Source organism: Aotus nancymaae, unplaced genomic scaffold (genome assembly GCF_030222135.1).
Source record: "Aotus nancymaae isolate 86718 unplaced genomic scaffold, 86718_ANA_hifiasm-v0.15.2.pri h1tg000051l, whole genome shotgun sequence".
Lineage (NCBI taxonomy): Eukaryota > Metazoa > Chordata > Mammalia > Primates > Aotidae > Aotus > Aotus nancymaae.
Window position 1 is genome coordinate 23,759,193 of NW_026988465.1, and position 27,749 is coordinate 23,786,941.

At 38.7% G+C, this 27,749-nt stretch overlaps 1 non-coding gene across 1 annotated transcript; it reads right to left on the reverse strand.

Annotated features, from left to right (window-relative positions):
* Positions 1-8,803: 8,803 nt before the first annotated feature.
* On the reverse strand, positions 8,804-8,942 carry LOC135269308 (U4 spliceosomal RNA). The gene has a single exon (XR_010337618.1). It is a non-coding gene; the product is annotated as a U4 spliceosomal RNA (small nuclear RNA).
* Between the last annotated feature and the right edge of the window lie 18,807 nt (positions 8,943-27,749).

Consider the following 27,749-nt stretch of genomic DNA (forward strand, 5'->3'; position numbering starts at 1 on the left):
GGGCATCAGGTCGGGGGACAGCAGTTGTGGCTCCTCCTGAGGTTCATCTAAGTGTTCTTGGAAGAATAGCATGTCCATGTGTGGCTCTGTTTGCAGCATCATTTGAAGTTTGATTGCTACTAGTCAAGGAAAGATACATTTCACAAGAAAGATTAAAATATAGTTACATATGAGTATTAAGATTACCACTAGGGTGGGGCACGGTGGCTCATACCTGTAATCCCAGCACTTTGGGAGGCTGAGGGGGGCAGATCACGAGGTCAAGAGATCGAGACCATCCTGGCCAACATGGTGAAACCCCGTCTCTACTAAAAATACAAAAAAATTAGCCGGGTGTGGTGGCATGCTCCTGTGGTCTCAGCTACTCGGGAGGCTGAGGTGGAAGAATCGCTTGAACCCAGGAGGCGGAGGTTGCAGTGAGCCAAGATTGTGCCACTGCACTTCAGCCTGATGACAGAGCAAGACTCTGTCTCAAAAAAAAAAAAAAAAAGATTACCACTAATACTGGGGGTACTATGGACCATAACTATGACAGTAGAGTTTGATACTTGTTAGTTATCCCAATGTATTATAATACCAATTTGCCTCCAATAGATGCCACTTTACATTACCAGAAATGCTAATATAAAAGTAATATTTTCCTTGAGAAAAACATACATTTTTCCCCTTTGATAAGCAATTAAAGAATAATTTTAGGTTTAGGCCATTTTTTTATAACTTGTGATATGATCAAAATAAATAAGTTTTTGGGTGGGTAAAATAACTTTAGTGTTAATCTTGGCAATTTCTTTTCTTTAATTATTAAATTCCCTTTGACTCCCATAGACACTCTTACAATATACTTTAACTTTCTGACTTGTCCTAAACATCCTTTAAAGAAACAGCCATTTTCATTTAAGACAAGAATTTACCATACAAGATTCTTTCTTATATAAAATCTCTTTCTTTGCCAGGCGTGGTGGCCACACCTGTAATCCCAACACTTTGGGAAACCGAAGTGATTGAATGATGAGGTCAGGAGTTCAAGACCAGCCTGATCAACACAGTGAAACCCTATCTCCACTAAAAATACAGAAATTAGTCAGGTGTGGTGGTGTGTGCCTATAATCCCAGCTACTCAGGAGGCTGAGGCAGGAGAATCGCTTGAATCAGGGAGGTGGATGTTGCAGTGAGCCAAGATCATGCTACTGCACTCCAGCCTGGGCGACAGAGCAAGACTCTGTCTTAAAAAAAAAAAAAAAAAAAAAATCTTTCTTTATAAGTTCCTTTCCATAACTTAAAGTGCACCATATTATTAATCTTCAATAAAATGTCCTTTCAAGCACTGTACTGAGAGAACGGCTGCTCTCTCCAGAGTCAGCAGGCAGGAACATTTAAGTCTGCTGAAGCTGCACCTAAATCGCCCCTTGCCTCAATGCTTTCTCCCAGAAAGATGGGGGTTCTATCTAGAAGCCCCTTACTGGGGCTGCTGCTTTTTTCTTTTCTTTTCAGAGACACCCTGCCCAGACAGGAAGAATCTAGAGAGGCCGTCTGGCTACAGCGGCTTTGCTGAGCAGTGTTTCTCCCAGAACAGTGCTTGAGCTCTGCTGAAAGACAGACTGCCTCCTCAAGTGGATCTCTGACTCCCATGCCTACTAACGGGGAGATAGCTTCCAGCAGAGGTCAACAGACAATTCATACAAGAGAGCTCTGGCTGGCATCTGGTGGGTGCCCCTCTGGGATAAAGCTTCCAGAGGAAGGAAAAGGCAGCAATCTTTGATGTTTTGGAGCCTCCACTGGTGATACCCAAGCAAAGGTCTGAAGTGAACCTCCAGCAAACACCAACAGACTTGCAGCAGAAGGTCCTGACTGTTAGAAGGAAAACTAACCAACAGAAAGAAAGAGCATCAACATCAACAAAAAGGACATCCACACAGAAACCCCATCTGAAGTTCATCAAAGGTAGATAGATCTATTAAGATGAGGAGAAACCAGCACAGAAAGACTGAAAATTCCAAAACCCAGAACGGCTCTTCATCTCCAAAGAATCACAACTCCTCCCCAGCAAGGGAACCAAACCAGATGGAGAGTGAGTTTGATCAATTGACAGAAATAGGCTTCAGAAGATGGGTAATAACAAACTCCTCTGAGCTAAAGGAGCATGTTCTAACCCAATGCAAGAAAACTAAGAACCTTGAAAAAAGTTTTGAGGAATTGCTCTCTAGAAAACCAATTTAGAGAAGAAAATAAATGACCTGACGGAGCTAAAAAACACAGCACAAGAACTTCATGAATCACATACAGTATCAACAGCCAAATCTTATCCACATCAAATTTTATTCTAAAATTGACCATATAATTCGAAGTAAAACACTCCTCAATAAATGGAAATGAGAGGAAATCAAAATAGTCTCTCAGACCACAGTGCAATCAAATTAGAACTGACGATTAAGAAACTCAATCAGGGCTGGATGGATCACAAGGTCAGAACTTTGAGACCAGCCTGGCCAACATAGTGAAACATCATCTCTACTGAAAAGAAAAAAAAAAAAAGACTCACTCAAAACTGTACAACTACATGGAAGCTGAACAATCTGTACCTGAATGACTACTGACTATGTAAGAAAATTAAGGCAGAAATAAGTAAGTACTTTGAAAATAATGAGAACAAAGATACAACCTACCAGAATCTCTGGGACACACCTAAAGCAGTGTTAACCGGAAAGTTGATAGCACTGAGTGCCCACAAGAGAAAGCAGGAAAGATCTAAAATTGACACCCCAACATCACAATTAAAAGAAATAAAGAAGAATAGCAAACAAATTCAAAAGCTAGCAAAAGACAAGAAATAATTAAGATCAGAGGAGAAGTGAAGGAGATAGACACAAAAAAACCTTCAAAAAATCAGTGAAGCCAGAAGCTATTTTTTTAAAAAGATCAACAAAACACTGTTAGCCAGACCTATAAAGAAGAAAGAAGAATCAAACAGATGCAATAAAAAATAATAAGAGGGATATCAGCACTGATCCTACAGAAATACAAACTACCATCAGAGGATACTATAAACACCTCTACACAAGTAAACTAGAAAATCTAGAAAGTATGGATAAATTTCTGAACACATACACTCACCCAAGTCTAAACTAGGAAGAAGTTGAGTCCCTGAATAGACCAATAATAAGTTCTGAAATTGAGGCAGTTATTAACAGCCTACCAATCAAAAAAAGCCCAGGACCAGATGGATTCACAGCCAAATTCTATCAGAGGTACAAAGAGGAGCTGGTACCATTCCTTCTGAAACAATTCCAAACAATAGAAAAAGAGGGACTCCTCCCTAATTTATTTTATGAGGCCAGCATCAGCCTGATACCAAAACCCGGCAGAGACACACACACAAAAGATTAGACCAATATCCCTGATGAACATTGATGTGAAAATCTTCAATAAAATACTGGCAAATTAATCCGGCAGCACATCCAAAAGCTTATCCAATGTGATCATATCAGCTTTATCTTTGGGATGTAAGGCTTGTTCAACATGTGCAAATCAATAAACATAATCCATCACATTACCAGAACCAATGATAAAACCACATGGTTATCTCAATAGTTGCAGAAAAGGTCCTCGATAAAATCCGACACTTCTTCATGCTAAAAACTCTCAATAAACCAGGTATTGATGGAACATATCTCAAAATGGTAAGTGCTATTTATTACAAACCCACAGCCAATGTCATACTGAATGGGCAAAAACTGAAATTACTCCCTTTGGAAACTGGCACAAGATAAGGATGCTCTCTCTCACCACTCCTATTCAACATAATATTGGAAGTTCTGGCCAAAGCAATCAGGAAAGAGAAAGAAGTAAAGCATATTCAAATATGAAAGAGAAGTCAAATTGTCTTTGTTTGCAGATGACATGATTGTGTATTTACAAAACCCAGTTGTCTCAGCCCAAAATCTTTTTAAGCTGATAAGCAACTTCAGCAAACTCTCAGGATACAAAGTCAATGTGCAAAAATCACAAGCAATAATAGGCAAACAGAGAATCAAATCATGAGTGAACTCCCATTCACCATTGCTACAAGGAGAATAAAATACATAGGAATACAACTAACGAAGAACTTAAAGGACCTCTTCAAGGAGAACTACAAACCACTGCTCAAGAAAATAAGAGGATACAACCAAATGGAGAACATTCCATGCTTATGGATAGGAAGAACGAATATTGTGAAAATGGCCATACTACCCAATGTAATTTATTGATTCAGTGCTATCCCCATTAAGTTACTATTGACTTTCTTCACAGAATTAGAAAAAATTACTTAAACTTTATATGGAATCAAAAAGAGCCTGCATAACCGAGCCAATCCTAAGCAAAAAGAAAAAAGCTGGAGGCATCATGCTACCTGACCTCAAACTATACTACAAGGCTACAGTAATCAAAACAGCATAGTGCTGGTAATAAAACACATATATAGACCAATGAAACAGAACAGAAACCTCAGAAATAACACCACACATCTACACCCATCTGATCTTTAACAAACCTGACCAAAAAAAAAGCAACGGGGAAAAGATTGTCTATTTAATAAATGGTGTTGGGAAAACTGGCTAGCCATATGCAGAAAACTAAAACTGGACCCCTTCCTTACACCTTATACAAAAATTAACTCCAGATGGATTAAAGATTTAAACATATGACTTAAAACCAGAAAAAGCCTAGAAAAAAAACCTAGGCAATACCATTCAGGACATAGGCATGGGAAAAGAATTCATGACTAAAACACCAAAAGCAATGGCAACAAATGCCAAAATTGACAAATGGGATATAGTTAAACTAAGGAGCTTCTGCACAGCAAGAGAAACTATCATCAGAGTGAACAGCCAACCTTCAGATGGGAAAAAAGTTTTGCAATCTATCCATCTGGCAAAGGGCTAATATCCAGAATCTTCAAATAACTTAAATTTACAAGAAAAAAACAAACAACCTCATCAAAAATTAGGTGAAGGATATGAACAGACACTTCTCAAAAGAAGGTATTTATGTGGCCAACAAACTTATGAAAAAAAGCTCATAATCAGTGGCCACTACAGAAATGCAAATGAAAACATCGATGAGATACCATCTCATGCCAGTTAGAATGGCAATCATTTAAAAGTCAGAAAACAGATGCTGCAGGTGATGTGGAGAAATAGGAACACTTTTACACTGTTAGTGGGAATGTAAATTAGTTCAACCATTGTAAAAGACAGTGTGGTGATTCCCCAAGGATCTAGAACTAGAAATACCATTTGACCTACCAATCCTATTACTGGGTATATACCAAAAGGATTATAAATCAGTCTACTATAAAGACACATGCACACATATATTTATTGTAGCACCATTTACAATAGCAAAGAGTTGGAACCAACCCAAATGACCATCAGAGATAGACTGGATAAATAAAATGTGGCACATGTACACCATGGAATACTATGCAGCCATAAAAAAGGATGAGTTCATGTCCTTTGCAGAGACACGGATGAAGCTGGAAACCATTATTCTCAGCAAACTAACACAGAAACAGAAAACCAAACATTGCACATTCTCACTGATAAGTGGAAGTTGAACAATGAGAACACATAGACATAGGGAGGGGAACATCACATACCTTAGCCTATCGAGGAGTGGAGGGCTAGGGGAGGGATAGCACTAGGAGAAATACGTAATGTATTTGACCAGTTGATGGGAACGGCAAACCACCATGGCATATGTGTACCTGTGTAACAAACTTGCACGTTCTGCACATTTACCCCAGAATTTTTAAGTATTATAATAATAATTAAAAAAGAAATTACCAAATGTTGAAATAAAAGAGGCACGCTTCAGAATTCTTCCCCACAGGGAGATTGTCTCAAGACATCAGTTAATCCACAACCCCGCTCTGTCTTCAATGATGCTGGCCAGGCTAACGGATCACCCATGATTACAGATAAGTCCTCCAGCAAGCCATGTACATCCTGCACCTCCATGCCTCTTCTGCATACCCTGCATACCAAAATTTCTTCTTACAACCCTGCTTTCTGCCCAGAAAACTGAAGTGGCTTCTTGAGATATGAATTTGTCCTTTCCCCATTGCTAAATCATTCTGGAATGAAGCAGATTTTAGCAATGGGGAATTTTTGTTTGTTTCTTTAAACAAACAAAAAAAAAGTTCTTTTAAACTTAATGATAGTAAACCTTTCATGCTTACTTCTTGTCTTTATTACACTTGCTTAAGCAAAACAACCTTGGTTAAATCGTTCCTACAATTATTAATCCAGCTATTAATAGAATAATTAGGTGGCCGGGCATGGTGGCTCACATCTGTAATTCCAGCACTTTGGGGGGCCAAGTGGGCGGATCACAAATTTAGTAGTTCAGGACCAACCTGAACAAAATGGCGAAACCCCGTCTCTACTAAAAATACAAAAATTAGCTGGGCATAGTTGTGTGTGCCTGTAATCTCAGTTAATTGGGAGGCTGAGGCATGAGAATTGCTTGATCTCAGGAGGTGGAGGTTGCAGTGAGCCGAGATCAAACCACTGCACTCAAGCCTGAGTGAAAGAGAGACTCTGTCTCAAAAAAAAAAAAAAAAAAGTCTCAGGTTAGCCAGGTGCGGTGACTCACGCCTTTAATCCCAGCACTTTGGGAACCCGACGTGGGTGGATCATTCGAGGTGGGGAGAATGATCCAAGGTCAAGAGTTCCAGACCAGCCAGATCAACATCATCAAACCCCGTCTCTACTAAAATGCAAAAAACAAAACAAAACAAGAAAGCCGGAAGTGGCGGCGCGAGCCTGTAATCCCAGCTACTTGGCAGGAGAATCACTGGAACCCCGGAGGCAAAGATTGCAATGAGCTGAGATCGTGCCATTGCACACCAGTCTGGGCAACAGAGCGAAACTCCATCACAAAACAAAACAATCTCAAGCTCCCTGCTCAAAGGACCAGAAGCCAGGAAGGTTATAAAGGCTAAACTTTAAAAATAATTTTTATTCTTTTCATGTGTGAGCAGCCATATAGTATATTATTTACAAATACACAAGGCTACAGGCAAACACCTTCTGGGGTGGGCCTGGCTCAGCTCAGGGAAGAAGCCCTGTGTGAAAAGGCTGTACCTGCCGGGCGCGGTGGCTCACGCCTATAATCCCAGCACTTTGGGAGGCCGAGGCGGGTGGATCACGAGGTCAAGAGATCAAGACCATCCTGGTCAACAAGGTGAAACCCCGTCTCTACTAAAAATATTTTAAAAATTAGCTGGACATGGTGGCGCATGCCTGTAATTCCAGCTACTCGGGAGGCTGAGGCAAGAGAATTGCTTGAACCCAGGAGGCGGAGGTTGCGGTGAGCCGAGACCGCGCCATTGCACTCCAGCCTGGGTAACAAGAGCGAAACTCCGTCTCAAAAAAAAAAAAAGAAAAAAGAAAAGGCTGTACCTTTGGCTGTCACTCCTTCTTCAGTCAGCCAGCATTTGATCATGTCTTCTGTCATTCAGGGTCTGAGGCGGCGGGGACTTAAACCTTATCCAATCAGCGAGGCTGCTCTGGGAACCGTCCAATCAGGCACGGAGCTGGAGCGGAAAGGCTGGCTTCTGGGATGTGGCGGCGGTTTTGTCTCTTGCTGCCGCCAGAGTTCCAGGTTTTGTCTTCGCTGTTCTCTGCTCCTAGAGGTCCAGCCTGTGTGAGACCTGCTCGTACTGGAGATCCACGGTTAAGACGCCAGGACCCCCTGGAAGCCTAGAAATGATGTGAGTGCTGGGTCCGATATCCCAAGAGAGGGGAAGGGGCTGGTTGGAACTTGGGGGAAGTGGCTGTGGGAACTCAGACCTCCCCGCAGTCAGTTCAGCGATCTGTGCCCCGAGTTCTCCTTGCCTAGCTCCACTTCAGTCCCCTTCAGCAATAAGATGGCGGCTGGGCAGTGACTGTGCCCTGGCCTGGAGCCCTCTCTGGGCAGCTCTGCACCCGCAGCTCCGGGTCTCTTCCAGATTTTCTCTTTGAGGGACCACCGGAGGGTTGACAGGGAGAATCCTGACTCAGCTTCCGGGTCATGAATGGGAAGAGCTTTGGTTTCCTTTCTGGGGTTCTCAGTTTCTCATTTCTCCTATTAAAAATTTGTGGGAGTTACTGCGAAAATGTTTTTTATGACTGGGTGATTTCAAGCAGAATTCCAAGGCTTTGCTTTTAAAATGCTACCAAGAAAAACAATAGAGAAAATCTCGTTTACATTTTAGCTGTAGAAAATGAATACATTTCCTGTCAAGCGCAGTAGCTCATGCCTGTAATCCTAATACATTGAGAGGCCAAGGGTGGTGGATCACCTGAGGTCAGGAGTTTGAGACCAGCCTGACGAACGTGGCAAAACCCCGTCTTTACTAAAAATACAAAACTTGGCCAGGCGTGGTTTAGGGCGTCTATAATCACAGCTACTGGGGAGGCTGAGGCCGGACAAAATTGCTTGAACCCAGGTGGCAGAGGTTGCATTGAATCCAAGATCATGCCACTTCACTCCAGCCTGGGTGAAAAAGCGATATTCCTTCTCAAAAAAAAAAAAAAAAAAAAAAAAAAAAAAATTTTTTTTTACAAGAAAATGTAGATAATTGCTGAGTTATGTAGAGTAATAAAAATATCACCTCATCTTTTTGCAGGGTAAATTTGTGACAGTAAATATCTCTGTTCTGTATCCTATTATCTTGACTTCTGAGTTTCATGCTAAATTTTATGAGATAAGACTTGGTGCCTCCTAGAAATGTTCCCATATGACTAATTGTTTACTACATGATTTTTTTTTTTAAATTGGGTCTCTGTAGAGACTCAAAAATTGCCAATGCCGACTATATTGCAAGTCGTCCTGGGGGGTATTGGAAAAAGTTTTCAATTAGCAATAATTGAGTCTCGGATAAACATCATTAGCTACGATACTGCCACTGCCACCGTGAGGAATTGTCACATTGCTTTTCACAATGGTTGAACTAATTTACACTCCCACCGGCAGTGTATAAGCATTCCCATTTCTCTGTAACCTTGCCAGCATCTGTTGTATATTCACTTTCTAATATTAACCATTCTCACTGGTGTGTGATGATATTTCATTGTGGTTTTTCTTTGAATTTTTCTAATAATTAGTGATGAGCGTTTTTTATATGCTTGTTAGCCACATGTATTTTTTCTTTTAAAAATATCTTTTTCATGTTTTTTGTGTACTTTTTATTGAGGTTTTTTTATTTTCTGTAAACTTAGGTTTCTTATAAATCATGAGTATTGGACCTTTGTCAAAAGCATAGTTTGCAAATATTTTCTTTTATTCTGTGTGTTGTTTGTTTACTGTGTTGATGGTTTCCTTTGCTGTGAAGAAGCTTTTCAGTTTAATTAGATTCCATTTGTTTGTCAATTAGTGTTTTTATTGCAATTGCTTTTGGCATCTTTATTTAAAAATTACCTGTTTCTACATCTACAATGGTATTTCCTAAGTTATCTCACATTTTGTGTTCTTTTTTTTATAAATTGAAGTTTTACATTTAAATCTTTAATATATCTTGAGTTGATTTTTGTATATGGTTTAATGAAAGCATTCAGTTTCAATCATATACATAGTGCTAACTAGTTCTCCCCGCACCATTTATTAAATAGGGAATTCTCCCCAGATTCCTTCTGTTAGCTTTGTCAAAGACCAGATGGTTGTAGGTATGTGGCATTATTTCTGGGCTCTGTATTCTGTTGCATTGGTCTATGAATGAGTTTGATTTTGTATCAGTACTGTGATGCTTTGTTTACTGTAGCCCTGTAGCATAGTTTGAATTCAGGTAATGTAATGCCTTAAGCTTTATTCTTTTTGCTTATGATTGCCTTGGCTATTTGGGCTCTTTTTTGGTTCCATACAAATTTTAAAATATATGTATATTTTGTTCTGTTAAGAAAAAGTTTTGGTAGTTTGATAAAAGTAGCATTAAATCTGTAATTTTTTGGGCTGTATACCATTTTAATAATATTGGTCTTTTCTATCCATGAGCCTGAAATGGTTTTCCATTTGTTTGTTTCATCTCTGACTTCTTTAAGCAGAGTTTTGTCAGTCTTCTCATAAAGATCGTTCACCTCCCTCATTAGCTGTGTTCCTAGATATTTTATTCTCTTTGTAGTGATTGTGAATGGAATTTCAGTTTTGATTAGGCTTTTGGCATGCATGTTTTTGATTTATAGAGATGCTACTAATTTTTGTGCATCTATTTTGTATGCTGAAATTTTTCTGAACTTTTTGTCAGTTTAGAATGCATTTCTGCCAAGATTATAGGGTTTTTCAGATACAGCATTATGTCTTCTGCAAACAAAAATAAGTTTCTTCCTCTCTTCCTGTTTGCATGTCATTTTTTTTTTTATCTTGCCTAATTGCTCTGACGAGGACTTCCAATTTTATATTGAATAGGAGTATTGAAAGAAGGCATCCTTGTCTTGTGCCAGTTTTCAAAGAAAAATGATTCCAGGTTGTGTGTATTCAGTATATTGGCTGTGGGTTTGTGATAGAGAATTCATTATTTTGAAGTATGCAGCTTCCATGCCTAGTTTGTTGAGGCTTTTTAACATGAAAATGTTAAATTTTATTGGAAGTCTTTTCCGCATCTATTGACATAATTTTGTGTTTTCTGTCTTTAGTTCTGTTTATGTGATGAATCACATTTATTCTTTTTTTATTTTTATTTTTTGAGAGTCTCACTCTGTTGCCCAGGCTAGAGTGCAATGGTGCAATGTCAGCTCACTGCAAACTTTGCCTCCCAAGTTCAAGCGATTATTTTGCCTCAGCCTCCCAAGCAGCTGGATTACAGGTGCCCGCTACCATGCCCAACTGATTTTTGAATTTTTAGTAGAGACATGATTTTGCCATGTTGGCCAGACTGGCCTTGAAGTCCTGACCTCAGATGATCTGCCTACCTTGGCCTCTCAAAGTGCTGGGATTAGAGGTGTGAGCCACCATGCCCCACCTCATGTATGTTGAATTAACTTTGCATCCCAGAATAAATCCTACTTGATCATAGTCGGTTAACTTTTTGATGTCCTGCTCAATTTGGTTTGTCAATATTTTGTTGAGCATTTTTGCATCATTGTTCATCAATAATATTGGTCTAAAGTTTTCTTCTTTTGCTTTATCTCTGTGAAGTTTTGGTATCACAATGGTGCTGTTTTTAATTTTTTGAAAGAGTTTTAGTAGAAATGGTACTAACTCTCCTTTGTACGTCTAGTAGAATTCAGCAGTGAATCTATCTGGTTCTGGGCTATATTGGTTGGTAGGCTACTGTATTACTAATTCAATTTTCGAGCTTGTTATTGACCTATTAAGGACTTTGATTTCCTTTTTATTCAGTCTTGAGAGAATATATTTGTTCAAGAATTTGTCCATTTCTTCTAGATTTTCAAGTTTGTGTGCATAGAGGTGTTCAAAGTAGATTTTAGTATATTTTTGTGTGGTCAGTTTTTATGTCTCTTTTGTCGTTTTTAGTTGTGTTTATTTGGATCTTTTTCTTCTTCATTAATCTTGTTAGTGGTTTGTTTTATTTTTTAAAATATTTTACTCCTGCAATTCTTGATCTTAGAGTTTTTCATGCCAACAACTTCTTCCTTTCAGAAATGATTTTGGTTACTTCTTGTCTTCTGCTAACTTAGAGGTTAAGTTGCTCTTGCTTCTCTCAGTCTTTTATTTATGATGTCAGATTGTTAAACTGAGATCTTTCTCTTTTCTTTTGTTTTCTTTTTTTTTTTTTTTGAGTCTCACTCTGTCATCCAGGCTGGAGTGCAGTGCTTCAGTCTTGGCTCACTGCAACCTCCACCTCCCAGGTCCCAGCGATTCTCCTGTCTCAGCCTCCCGAGTAGCTGGGATTATAGGTGCCCGCCACCACCCCTGGCTAATGTTTTGTATTTTTAGTGGGCAGGCACCAGGCTTCTAATTGTAAAACTACCCTCAGTCATGAAGATGTGAAAAGTTTATTTTGTTATTAAATATAATTAATTAGCATACATGGATGGCTATCCATGGTGCCTATCACCACACCTGGCTATTTTTTTTATTTTTATTTTTAGTAGAGATGGGATTTCACTATGTTGGTCAGGCTGGTCTTGAACTCCTGACCTCATGATTCACCCACCTCAGCCTCCCAAAGTGCTGGGATTACAAGCGTGAGCCACTGCATCTGGCCTATTCTACTTTATGAGTCTACATTTTCACCTTTATACTCATACCAAATTGTCTTAATTCTGTAGCTTTGTAATGTATTTTGAAATCAGGAACTATAATGCCCCCAAGATTGTTTTGTTGTGTTTTCAATATTTTTGGATATTTTATTGTCTGTAGAGAGTCTATATAGTTGGGATTGCTGTTTCTTTTTCTTAAAAAATGCAGTGAGAAATTTGAAAACTTTGCATTAAATCTGTAGATTGTATTGAGAATAATGCACATCATTATAATATTACCTTTACAACATTTCAAAAGGGCAGGCTCAAGAGTGTGTTGTTTGTGTTTTTAAAATTTTTAGTATTTTTTATTACTCATTTCATTTTGGTAATACAAAGTAATTTATAAAATTTCAGTTTCTGAAAATGAGCTAAGAGATTTTTTTTTGGCCTAAGAGGTGTTCTATCAAGAAATATGTTCTATTAGCTATTGAGAACCACGTGCATCCTGATGTTGAGGAGTGTTTTCTATACCGCTGTTACAAATAATTGTTTTATACTGCCTGAAAGTCCTCTATTGCCTAGTAATATTCTTGTTTTATGTTTATTACAAAAAGTGCAGTATTGAAATATTATGCTGTAATTAGGTTGTTCTCTATTTGTCTTTGTTATTCTGTCGATATTTGCTTTATATGTTTGAAGCCCTAATGTGAGATACACACACACAAACACACGCACACATGTATATACCAATTTGTCATGGGTTTCCAGTGAATAAATATATAATTTTTTTTTTTTTAAACACTCTTACTTTGTTGCCCAGACTGGAGGGCAGTGGTGTGATCTCAGCTCACTGAAACCTCTGCCGCTCATATTCAAGCAATTCTTCTGCCTCGGCCACTAAAATAGCTAGGATTACAGGTACATACTACCATGCCTGGCTAAGGTTTGTGTTTTTAGTAGAGACAGAGTTTCATCATGTTGGCCAGGCTAGTCTCGATCTCCTGACCTCAAGTGATCTCCCTGCCTCGGTCTCTCAAAAGTCTGGGATTACCGGCATGAGCCAGTGCCCCTGGCCTAAATATGTAAGTTTTAATGTCCCTTTTTTTCTCCTTGCAGTTTTTACTTGAAGCACATTTTATAAAACATGACAGTTTTTGACTTAAGGTGTAGCTTGCATAATGTTATTTTGATTTATTTTGCTCTCATTTGATTAACATTTGCATAAAATGTCTACTTCTGTCTTGCCCCTTTCAGTGTTTTTTTATCACTAGATCTTAACTGACTTTTGTAGAAAAAAAAAGTTGGATGTTAGTTTTTAAGTTTTTAATAAATTTATTTATTGAAAGTATGTCTCGATTTGAAAGTGAATTATATATATATTTTAATAATTTTCTGAAAGAGACTCACTGTTATGTTTTTAATTATTTTATTTGATTTTTACAACTTTGTTTCTTATTTTCTCTCCATCTTTCTTTGTGTCTTTAGATTTTTGTATTGATATGCTTTTACTTATTTCTAATGCACTTTCAAGTATCCACATAGATTTGTGTTTGTGTCTGTGATATCTTGGGGGTTACATAAAACCTCTATAAGAAACAAAAGTGTATTTTACTTTGGTACAAAATAAACTTCAGTTGAATAAAAAGGTTTTCCTCATTACATCTGCCCTGAAATTTGTCATTGATGTCGCTAATGATGTTTTTACATTGTATATTTATTAACAGATGTTTATAATTTCTGTTTTTTATTTTCCAAATTTTAGAGAATAATTTAGAATGTTTTTTGCACTATCATGATAATGCTACAAGATTCTATTTTTGTGTATACACCTATCTTTCTCAGAACATAATGCATTTTTATTTGATTATGTGTTGTTTTCTTGAATCCTTTTATTTTCAGTTTAAGAAACTGCTTTCAGCATCTTTTATATATGGGGCATATGCAGTGCCAGTATGCTTTTTCAGGATTTGGTTGTTTCACAAGGGTTTTTTTTTGTGTCTGTGTGTGTGTGTCAGAGACTCACTCTCAACAGACTGGAGTGCAGTGATACAATTTCAGCTCACTGCAACCTCCACCTCCTTGGATTTAAGTAATTCTCCTGCCTCAGCCTCCTGAGTGGCTGGAACAACAGGCACAAGTTACCACACTTCACTAATTTTTGTATTTTTAATAGAGGCAGGGTTTCATCATGTTGTCCTGGCTTGTCTCAATTTCCTGACATCATGATTTGCCTACCTCGGCCTTCCAAAGTGCTGTGATTACAGACGTGAGCCACCATGCCTGGCCTGGAAGGTTTATTTTCTTTTTACTTGGCAGGACAGATTTGTTGATGGTTATTATTCTCACTTGTGAGCTTATTTTTTTTAAATGACTTTGACTAAGTCACACGATTTCTTTCTGGCCTGCAAAATTTATATTGATAATTCACAGGTTACATCATAAGACTGTTTGTAAATGACATATTACATTTATCTTGCAGCTTCTAAGATTTTCTTCTTGTCTGTGATTTTGGAAAATGTGCTTGTATATATGTAGAGAGAGTTATAATTTGCATGTATTCTAATTTGTTTGTTAAACTTCTTCATTTTCATATCATTTTCCTTACCTTTATGATTTTCCAGTTGTTTATTTTTTACCTCCACAATTAAAAAATATGTTTCAGATTTTTTTTTAAGTATTATTTTTTGATTTTCTATAGTGGTCTGTATTCCTGTTTCACTCATTAAATATTATTCAATTTATTATCAGTGTTTAAAATTAATGTGTACTTTTTTGAGGTTTCTTTCTGAAAATTATATAGTATTTTTGATGAAACTATATTGCCCTGTTATGTATACATTTTAATCTTTGACTGACATTTGGACATTAAAAAAACTCTCTGTCGTAATCTTTGAAAGGTAGTTTTTTCTGACATTGTCTGAAAACAGTTATCTTGACTAGAGACTCTGGGAGTCTCTCCAACATGTTTCTAGGATATGCCTTTTCAAAAATTTTTGGTTTAGTTTTTAATTAAATAAGTTTGTATTTTCTCCTCCTCCTCTTTCTCCTCCTTCTCCTCTTCTTCTTCTTTTTTTTTTTTTTTTTTTTTTGAGACAGAATTTTGCTCCTGTCACCCAGGCTGGAGTGCAATGGCATGGTCTTAGCTCACTGCAGCCTCCACCTTCCAGGTCCAAGTGATTATCCTGTCTCAGCCTCTCACATAGCTGGGGTTACAGACCTCTATCTCCATGCTCAGCTAATTTTGTATTTTTAGTGGAGACTGGGTTTTACCATGTTGCCCAGGCTGGTCTCAAACTCCTGACTTAAGGTGATCCACCCACCTGTGCCTCCCAAAGGGCTAGGATTACTGGTGTGAACCACCACACTCAGCCTATTTATGTTTCTTAATAACCAATAATCACTTACTACAATTGTTTCCTGTCTGTGATACCACAGTCTTTCTGCTGCTGTAAAACTTATCTTTTGTGTCAGCAGACTCTACCTGTCATTTGAAAGAATACCACTATTTATATCAGAACTTTATGTAATGAGAGACAGAAAACAGTGTCTTTAAAAGACCCTACCACCCAGAAATAAAGATGTATAAGGCAGTATTTTACTTGTCTTTTAAAAAAGAAACCAGGAGTTGGCAATTTATTTCTAAAGTCACTGTGTTATATTGGGAAACAGGAAAATCTGTGTTGGATAAATGTAACAGATTTTTTCCTTGTTCTACGTGTCTCTTTGCATTGGGCTCACCTGGGGCATTGCAAAACTTAATTTCTTACAAATGTAATTTGGCCTGTATGTTTTTGTTGCATCTATATGCCTGTGAAAAAAATAAAGCCTGTAAAATTTTGCTATGCCATCTTGTGATGTAGTTTGTGTAATTTTATAGGTAAGATTTGTAAAGTATATTCATCTGAGTCAAGTAAGTGGAGTAATTTGTTATTTTTATTTCCTTCAGTTGTAGGTTTTTGTTTGTCCAAGATCTTTGGCCAAAGCATGGCATAAAAAATTGTTTCCAAAAAGTGATATTGAGAAGATATAAAAAATGCAGACATAAAAATTTACAGTTAGGAAAATGTGGTAAAAGTGTGGATGAGTGTAAGGTGCACAAAGAATGTTACAATGGACTTATCCAGGGTTTGACAACTATCCGGAGAACAATATTTCAATGCAACAAATTTGTAAAAGTCTTTTATAAATTTTCAAATTCAAACAGACATAAGATAAGACAGACTGGAAAAAAACTTTTCAAATGTAAAGAATGTGAAAAGTCATTTTGCACTATTTCACACTTAGCTCAAAATAAAATAATTCACATTGGAAAAAGACATTACAAATGTAAGGAATGTGGCCAAGCATATAATGAGGTCTCAAACCTTTCAACATGTGAAAGATTCATAGTGAAAAGAAACCCTACAGATGTGCAGAATGTGGAAAAGCTTTTAACCAATGTGCAAACCTTAATGCACATAAGAGAATTCATACTAGAGAGAAACCCTACAATTGTGAAGACTGTGGGAAAGCTTTTAACCAATCTACACATCTTGCTACACACAGGATAATTCATACTGGAGTGAAACCCTACAAATGTGAAGAATATTGTGGCAAAACTTTTAGTCATTCCTCAACCCTTACTACACATGAGATAATTCATCGTGGAGAGAAACCCTACATATGTGAAGAATGTGGCTTAGCCCTTAATCAGTCCTCAAACCTTACTAGACATAAGATGATTCATAATGGAGAGAGACTCTACAAGTGTGAAGAATGTGGCAAAGCCTTTAACTGGTCTTCACACCTAACTGCACATAGAATAATTCATACTGGAGTGAAACCCTACAAATGTGAAGAATATGGCAAAGCTTTTATGTGGTCCTCACACCTTGCTAGACACAGGATAATTCACACTGGAGAGAAATGCTACAAATGTGAAGACTGTGGCAAAGCTTTTAGCCATCCTTAACACTTACTACACACAGGATAATTCATACTGGAGAGAAACCCTACCAGTGTGAAGCATGTGGCAAAGCCTTTAACCGGTCTTCAAACCTAACTACACATAAAAGAGTTCATACTTGAGTGAAACCCCACAAATGTGAAGAATGTGGCAAAGCTTTTTACCAATCTGGACACCTTATTTCACACAGGAGAATTCATACTGGAGAGAATTCCTGAAAAGGTGAAGACTGTATCAAAGCTTTTAGTAATTCCTCAACTCTTACTATGCATAATTCATAATTGAGAGAAACCCTACCAGTGTGAAGAATGTGGCATTTTATTCTTTAGCAGAGCATATTGTATTTAATTCAAAATACTTATTTACAGAACTGACATTTGATGCTGAATTTCTTGTGCAATAGCCAAATTGCAGAAAAAATGCTGCTTCTTTTAAAATACAACCACTTCACAGAGAGAGATTTAAAATGAAAAATTAAAAGTTTCAACATACCAAAGTAAAAACGGTAGAAAAATTTGAACATATTTTTATTTTACTGTGACTAATTCTAAAGTCTTCTAATATTTGCTCACAATAAAAATCTTTTCCTATTAAAATTCAAACACTGATATGCTGCTGTCTTCAGCAGAGGCATAAAAGGATTTAAGATACAAATACAAAGAAAGTAGGTTCAACGATGTTGATACAAAATAACTTTATACTTTCCTGTGTGATAATTAAATGAAAGTTGACACATACACAGTCACATACCAACACACTTACCTATATAAATCTATATACACTCACTATTCTTTAATCTGGATAATAATGCTGACTACAAGATTTATAGGGGTTTAATTTTTTAAGATAGTCCCAATTCCTGGGAATTGGGTGCTATTATAACCTTGTGGAACTGTGAGACTTCATCTATATTCTTCCTTGAGTTCTATTGTGAAGAGCAGGTTAATCAGTTTTCTTGATCTGCATATAATCAAAATCCAAATAACAGAACTTAAATATAGATGAGTGTATTTTTATAATGTGAAACATCCAGACATAAGCAGTTGATGACTGATTCAGTAGCTCAATGATGTCATAAACCTCTCAAGGCTTTCTGTAATTCTGGTTCACCATCTTTACTGTTGGTTTCCATTTGCATGTATACAAGATGGCTTCCACTTCTCCTGATGCAGCATAATGTTCTAGACAGAAAAAAAAAATATTTCGTGGGAAAAGACTTAAGAGGCTAGCTACACAAGTTAAGTCCCCTTAAAAAGAACCACCCAGGAGATCCAAGATGGCCGATTAGGAGGAACTCGCGAATGCAGCTCCGAGAGAAAGCGCAGAGGGTGAGTGGACGCCGCATTTCCAGATGGATATTTACTGCCCACAGACAAGAAGATTCACAGGGGGAAGAGCACCACAGGTTGCCAGCGCTGCTGGCTTGAGTGGCGCGGCCGCCGCTAGGCCTGCACCCTGAGGCAGGGAGCAGCGGCTCCTTCTGCAGAGTGAGTGCGACTGAGTCCTCTGTAAGCCAGCAAGGGGAGCTGAAACAGGGAGTCAAGCCAGGAGATTCCCCGGGCAAAAATGCGCCACGAATCTCAGAGCCGCCGCTTCAGCAACGGCTCACTGGGCAGCAGATTTTTACTGCCCACAGACCAGGAGATTCACAGGGGAAAGAGCCCCACGGGTTGCCTGTGCAGCTGGTTTGACTGGCGCAACCGCTCGGCCTGTGCCCTGAGGCAAGGGAAGTGGCTCCTCCTGCAGAGTGAGTGAAACCGAGTCCCCGGTAAGCCAGCAAGGGGAGCTGAAACAGGGAGTCAAGACAGGAGACTCCTGGGCAAAGAAAGCACCTCAGGAAACACAACTGAACCTGGGTCAGTCCAGCTCTGTGGGGGAGGGGCGTCCTCCATTAGGACACACCCTGCAGTTCCTAGGGCAATTTGCCGCAACCAAGGTAACCCGCCACTACAGAGACTCCGTCACTACAGGGGCGGGCCATCATAGCGGAAACAGTTCTAACTATGCCTATATAAACAGGACTGCAGGGAAGTTCACAAGGAAGCTGGGCGGAGCCCACAGCAGCTCAGTGAAGCCTCTACAGGCTGAGTGCGACTAGGCTGCCACCTTATGGGCAGGGAAAGCAACAACAAGACAGCGGAAAATCATAACTCCCTAAATCCCCGGGACAGAACACCAGGAGGGAAGAAAAAGGGGGTTTATGAGTTCTGCTGCTGCAGACTTAAAATTACCAAAATCAGAAAGACAGCAACTACAAAGTCGATAGGCGGATAAATCCACAAAGATGGGAAGAAACCAGCGCAAAAAGGATGAAAACACCCAAAATCAGAACACTTCTCCTCCTACAAGGGAGCACAACTCCCCACCAGCAAGGGAACAAGACTGGATGGAGAATGAGTGTGAGGAAATGACAGAATCAGCTTTCAGAAAGTGGATAATAAGAAACTTTCGTGAGCTAAAAGAACATGTTCTAACCCAATGCAAAGAAACTAAGAACCTTGAAAAAAGACTTGATGAAATGCTAACGAGAATGGACAACTTAGAGAGGAATATGAGTGAATTGATGGAGCTGAAAAACACAACACGAGAACTTCGTGAAGCAGGCACAAGTTTCAACAGCCGAATTGACCAAGCAGAAGAAAGGATATCAGAGGTAGAAGATCAACTCAATGAAATAAAACGAGAAGGCAAGATTAGAGAAAACAGGGTAAAAAGGAATGAACAAAGCCAACAAGAAATATGGGACTATGTGAAAAGACCTAATCTACGTTTGATAGGGGTAACTGAATGTGACGAAGAGAATGCATCCAAGCTGGAAAATACTCTCCAGGATATTATCCAGGAAAACTTCCCCAACCTAGCAAGGCAGGCCAATATTCAAGCCCAGGAAATACAGAGAACACCACAAAGATATTCCCCTAGAAGAGCAACACCGAGGCACATAATATCAGATTCACCAGGGTTGAAATGAAGGAGGAAATACTAAGGGCAGCCAGAGAGAAAGGTCGGGTTACCCACAAAGGGAAGCCCATCAGACTCACTGCAGAAACCCTACAGGCCAGAAGAGAGTAGGGGCCGATATTCAACATCCTTAAAGAAAAGAACTTTCAACCCAGAATTTCATATCCAGCCAAACTAAGCTTCATAAGTGAAGGAAAAATAAAATCCTTTGTGAACAAGCAAGAACTCAGAGATTTCACGATCACCAGACCAGCTTTACAAGAGCTCCTAAAGGAGGCACTACACATAGAAAAGAACAACCAGAACCAGCCACTCCAAAAACACACAAAACGGTAAAGAGCATCAACACAATGAAGAATCTGCATCAACCAATGGGCAAAACAGCCAGCTAGCATCAAAATGACAGGATCAAATTCACACATAACAATATTAACCCTAAATGTAAACGGACTAAATGCCCCAATCAAAAGACACAGACTGGCAAACTGGATAAAAAGCCAAAACCCATCAGTGTGCTGTATCCAGGAAACCCACCTCACATGCCAGGATACACAAAGACTCACAATAAAGGGATGGAGGAAGATTTACCAAGCAAATGGAGAGCAAAAAAAAAAGCAGGAATTGCAATTCTCATCTCTGACAAAATAGAATTTAAAGCAACAAAGATCAAAAGAGGCAAAGAAGGACATTACATAATGGTAAGGGGATCAATGCAACAAGAAAAGCTAACGATCCTAAATATATATGCACCTAATACAGGAGCACCCAAATATATAAGGAAAGTTCTTAAAAAATTACAAAGAGACCTAGACTCCCACACAATAATAGTGGGAGACTTCAACACCCCATTGTCAATATTAGACAGATCAACGAGACAGAAAATTAACAAGGATATCCAGGACTTGAACTCGGACCTGGAACAAGCAAATCTAATAGACATTTACAGAACTCTCCTCCCCAAATCCACAGAATATACATTCTTCTCAGCACCACATCACACCTACTCTAAAATTGACCACATAATTGGAAGTAAATCACTCCTCAGCAAATGCAAAAGAATGGAAACCATAACAAACAGTCTCTCAGACCACAGTGCAGTCAAGTTAGAACTCAGAATTCAGAAACCAACCCAGAACTGCACAGCTTCATGGAAAATGAACAACTTACTCCTGAATGTAGACTGGATAAACACTGAAATGAAGGCAGAAATAAAGATGTTCTTCGAAACCAATGAGAACAAAGACACCACATACCAGAATCTCTGGGACACATTTAAAGCAGTATCTAGAGGAAAATATATAGCAATAAGTGCCCACATGAGAAGAAAGGAGAGATCTAAAATTGACACCCTATCATCAAAATTGAAAGAGCTAGAGGAGCAAGATCAAAAAAACTCAAAACCTAGCAGAAGACAAGAAATAACTAAGATCAAAGCAGAATTGAAGGAGATAGAGACACGAAAAACCCTACAAAAAATCAATAAATCCAGGAGCTGGTTTTTTGAAAAGATCAACAAAATAGACAGACCACTAGCCAGACTAATAAAAAAGAAAAGAGAGAATAACCAAGTAGATGCAATAAAAAATGATAAAGGGGATATCACCACAGATTCCACAGAAATTCAAACAATCATCAGAGATTATTACAAGCAACTCTATGCAGATAAATTAGAAAACCAGGAAGAAATGGATAAATTCCTGGACAGTTGCCTCCTCCCAAGCCTAAACCAGGAAGAAGTTGAAACCCTGAATAGACCAATAACAAGGGCTGAAGTCGAGGCAGCAATTAAGAGCCTACCACCCAAAAAAAGCCCAGGTCCAGATGGGTTCACAGCCGAATTCTACCAGACATACAAAGAGGAACTGGCACCATTCCTACTGAAACTATTCCAAATAATCCAAAAAGAGGGAATCCTTCCCAAATCATTTTATGAGACCAACATCATCCTAATACCAAAACCCGGCAGAGACTCAACAAGAAAAGAAAACTACAGGCCAATATCCATGATGAACATAGATGCAAAAATCTTCAATAAAATACTGGCAAGCCGATTGCAACAGCACATCAAAAAGCTTATCCACCATGATCAAGTAGGATTCATCCCGGGGATGCAAGGCTGGTTCAATATACGCAAGTCTATAAATGTAATTCACCACATAAACAGAACCAAAGACAAAAACCACATGATTATCTCAATTGATGCAGAGAAGGCCTTCGACAAAATTCAACAGCCCTTTATGCTAAAAACTCTCAATAAACTAGGTATCGACGGAACGTATCTCAAAATAATAAAAGTTATTTACGACAAACCAGCAGCCAATATCATACTGAATGAGCAAAAACTGGAAGCATTCCCTTTGAAATCAGGCACTAGACAAGGATGCCCTCTCTCACCACTCCTATTCAATATAGTACTGGAAGTTCTAGCCAGAGCAATCAGGCAAGAAAAGGAAATAAAGGGTATTCAAATAGGAAAGGAGGAAGTCAAATTGTCTCTATTTGCAGACGACATGATTGTATATCTAGAAGACCCCATCGTCTCAGCCCAAAATCTCCTGAAACTGATAAGCAACTTCAGCAAAGTCTCAGAATACAAAATCAATGTGCAAAAATCACAAGCATTCCTATACACCAATAACAGACTTAAAGAGAGCCAAATCAAGAACGAACTGCCATTCACAATTGCTACAAAGAGAATAAAATACCTAGGAATACAACTAACAAGGAATGTAAAGGACCTGTTCAAGGAGAACTACAAACCACTGCTCAACGAAGTAAGAGAGGACACAAACAGATGGAGAAACATTCCATGTTCATGGTTAGGAAGAATCAATATCGTGAAAATGGCCATACTGCCCAAAGTAATTTACAGATTCAATGCTATCCCTATCAAGCTACCAATGACCTTCTTCACAGAACTGGAAAAAACCACCTTAAACTTCATATGGAACCAAAAGAGAGCCCGCATAGCCAAGTCAATTCTAAGCAAAAAGAACAAAGTGGGAGGCATCACACTACCGGACATCAAACTATACTACAAGGCTACAGTAATCAAAACAGCATGGTACTGGTACCAAAACAGACATATAGACCAATGGAACAGAACAGAGGCGTCGGAGGTGACACAACATATCTACAACCACCTGATCTTTGACAAACCCGACAAAAACAAGCAATGGGGAAAGGAATCCCTGTTCAATAAGTGGTGATGGGAAAACTGGCTAGCCATATACAGAAAGCAGAAACTTGACCCCTTCCTGACACCTTACACTAAAATTGACTCCAGATGGATTAAAGACTTAAACATAAGACCTAACACCATAAAAACCCTAGAAGAAAACCTAGGCAAAACCATTCAGGACATAGGCGTAGGCAAGGACTTTATGACAAAAACACCAAAAGCATTGGCAACAAAAGCCAAAATAGACAAATGGGACCTGATCAAACTCCACAGCTTCTGCACGGCGAAAGAAACAGTCAATAGAGTGAATCGGCAACCAACAGAATGGGAAAAAATTTTTGCAGCCTACCCGTCTGACAAAGGACTGATATCCAGAATTTACAACGAGCTAAAAAAGACTTACAAGAAAAAAACAAACAAGCCCATTCAAAAATGGGCGAAGGATATGAACAGGTACTTTACAAAAGAAGACATACATGAGGCCAACAAACATATGAAAAAATGCTCATCATCACTGGTCATTAGGGAAATGCAAATCAAAACTACATTGAGATACCATCTCACGCCAGTTAGAATGGCGATCATTAAAAAATCTGGAGACAACAGATGCTGGAGAGGATGTGGAGAAATAGGAACACTTTTACACTGTTGGTGGGAGTGTAAATTAGTTCAACCATTGTGGAAGACAGTGTGGCGATTCCTCAAGGACCTAGAAATAGAAATTCCATTTGACCCAGCAATCCCATTACTGGGTATATATCCAAAGGATTATAAATCGTTCTACTATAAGGACACATGCACACGAATGTTCATTGCAGCACAGTTTACAATAGCAAAGACCTGGAACCAACCCAAATGCCCATCGATGATAGACTGGACAGGAAAAATGTGGCATATATACACCATGGAATATTATGCAGCCATCAAAAACGATGAGTTTGCGTCCTTTGTAGGGATGTGGATGAACCTGGAAACCATCATTCTCAGCAAACTGACACAAGAACAGAAAATCAAACACCACATGTTCTCACTCATAGGTGGGTGTTGAACAATGAGAACACATGGACACAGGGAGGGGAGCACTATACACTGGGGTCTGTTGGGGGGAGGGGGGACAGATGGGGGGTGGGGAGTTGGGGAGGGATAGCATGGGGAGAAATGCCAGATATAGGTGAAGGGGTGGAAGCCAGCAAATCACAGTGCCACGTATGCACCTATGCAACAACCTTGCATGTTTTTCACATGTACCCCAAAACCTAAAACGCAATAAAAAAAAAAAAAAAAGAACCACCCTACCCTCACACCACCTCTGTGATGTCATTTATGGCAATATTCAGGCCTATGTTACTTGGGCACTTCTAACTGTAAGGGAGTCAAGTGCTCAAGTATTTTGACCGAGCCCCTAAATTAAATTATCATTGTTATAGTAAGGAAAAGGAGAATAGATATCTGTGTAACTAATAGTGTCTGCCACATACACACACAAAATTCTGAATGAGAGTACTATATAGTTCAAGGGTTGCTTCCATGAACATTTAATTGATCTTAATATCCAAATTAATGCTTCAATTGCTATCAAATTTGGTAATTCATTAAGAGTTACATTTTTAAAAGTTTAGAAAACAGAGATCTCAAGGAAAAGTAAAACAATAATTTTTAACTCAGTTTACTATTGAGAATATTCTGATGTTTACACATTTTTATGCAAAAATGCAAAAACCTACACATATTCATATGAATTAATGTTATATTTAACAAGAATCTCAACATAGAACGTTTTAATATTTTTCTCTTAAAATATATTTTCACTACATTTCTATATTATCGTATTGTTTTTCAGCATGATTTTCCATAGCATTTTATCAAATATATCCTAGAAAATTTACTCATCACAGATTGCTGCACACTAATGTCTTTATGCACACTATCTAAAAGTAATCCTATTATAAAGTAGATACAATATAACAGTACCTGTATGTAAAGATTTCTTTTCAAGCCTAAAAGATGCTAGTGCTCTCTTTAGTGTCCCTATATTTATTAAGCGATGGTTACCTATTAAGTAACCATCTCTTATTTAAAAAGATATCAATTTTTTTAAGATATCTTTTTAAATATCTAGGAAAATAACACACAAATCTGCAATGATGAGCTTTGCTGTGAAATTTTTAGAATGGATAAACCCTGCTGAGTTGTTGGGTTTGTTCTACCACCTGTTCCTACCATTTTTCAAAAAATCTGTTTTAATAGATTACTAAATATGTCTCCAAAGCTCATATCTCACAGGCAATAAAGACACAAGAGATTTCTAAGTATAAAAATAATTGTGTTACAACTTTATCAGTTTGAATTCAGAATGTGGCAATTAGCTCAAACCGGGTAAAATTAGTCTTATTATTATTCTCTTTATGTAGATAGCCAATAATGTTGTCATGAATCTATTTCCTGTCATTGTTTAAATAATCACTTTCTAACTTTTATATCATGCCTGTTGTAGATCTTCTAGTTCGACACTAAGCAATGATATCCAAGCCACAATTCTGCTATCCAAATTTCATCAGAGACAATAATTTAAAGAGGGCTCTGAACTGAACAATGATTTTCCTTAAAATTCATATGTTGAAACCTTTATCCCCTGTGATGATATTTGAAGATGGGGCCTTTGGGAGGTAATGAGGTCATAAGGATGGAGCACTGATTAATAGGATAATGCTATTTTAAATAGATAATAGAAAGATAACCTTTATCTTTACTGTATGAGGATACAACAAGAAGGTGGCCATCTACAAACTAGAGAGCCCTCACTGGTAACTGAATCTGCTGGCATCTTGCTCTTGGATGTCCTACTCTCTAGGACTGTGAGAAATATTTTCTATTATTTAAGACAATCAGTCTATAGTGGTAGTTATAGCAGCCTGAACTGACAAAAACAAAGCTCTGATACTAGTACTGGAACATGGGACATAGAGTTAAATCATAATGTGTTTCTCATTTGCATCTGTACCTAAAAAAGATTCTAGGTGATTCTATCTTGAATAACTAAGATCTCTCTCAACTATATTGAGTACATTATGAATATTTACAAAATCATAAAACACACATTTTCAAAATATTGAGTTACAAACCAAACTTAGAACTGTGTGTAGAGATTGTTGAAATCAATTTGGAAAGAGTTGACATCGTAACAGTATTATGCCTCCAATTCATGAAGATGACTAGCTAAAACCACATCACATATACTTCATCTACTTACAAGAACCAAAATAGTGTGTACATAACTACACTTTGAATCTATTATCAAAGAGAGAACATGGGAGTTCAACAGAAAAGTGACAGAAAACATCAAAATTATAAAGGGTAAAAAAACAGGCAGCATTCTTGGCCAGAACTGGCTGGGGACCAGGAATGACTCCCCAATATGGGAAAAATGTGCATAAGAGTCTTTCTGTGGTCCAGTTTCCTAATGTGGAATCAAACAATCAATGCCACAGGAGAGCTCCACTGCCTGCCCAAGTTTGAATCTAACTTAGTGAGCAGCTGGGAGGAAGAACTGCACCAGGGAAATAACTCATGCTGGTTCCCAGACCCTTTCTGAAATCTAAGCAGCTACAGCAAGATGCCATTTTTCATTCTAGCTTTTAACAGACTGTGTTCTGTCTTGAGAAACAGCATCACTAGTCCTAGGCATTAGGAAAACTCATGCTGTTGATTGTGCAGCTAGGGTATAAGTTGGGGGTGCGCTCCTGAGGCAAGGACTTGGAAGTGACTGTGGAGTGGGCTGTTGCTGTTGGCGGTGGGAAAGGGATGTCTCCCCTAGAGATTGAGGAGGAATCAAGCTGCCATGAATTCTTCATCTTGAGCTGTGTGGGCACTCTTAAGGCCTGGGGCTGAGCTGTGAGTGTGGTGCAGACTTCCAGGTTTGACAGATTCCCTGGGTCCACTGTAATAGTCTGGACTGGTGAATGAGCTCCATTGAGACTGGGGCATGACAAGGACGTGTGTTCCCCACTCATGAGCCAAGGCTGTGGCCACTGGAGCTGGCTACACCCTCCACGTGGCAGGATCTCAGTGTGGCAACTGCTGCCCTTAATCCTAGCAATCAACCAGAGGCCTGAGGATCATTTTGCCCCCAGCTCCCATGGCTGGTGCATATGCTCCCCATTGCCGGTCCTAAGCTTAAGCCTACCCAGTCCAGTTCTGCCTGGGTTCATTTCAATTCTAAGACAATACAGGGTTGATGATCTGAGGGACTACACATTCCAATCCACCACCTGGGACAACCAAGCACTCCTTCTAGGGCACTGAGGTTGGATCTGTCTGTCCCACCACTTCAGCTGTCTCCTACCTGCAAGTGCCATACATGTGCTGGTCTAGGGGCCAGCCTGCACAGACCACTGCAGCCACTACTGACACAAGCACACATTGCTTGGGATCCGGAAGAGAATGTTACTACTGCCGCTGTCATTGCTCAAACCGCACTAGAAACCCAGGGGCTCAAGAGAAT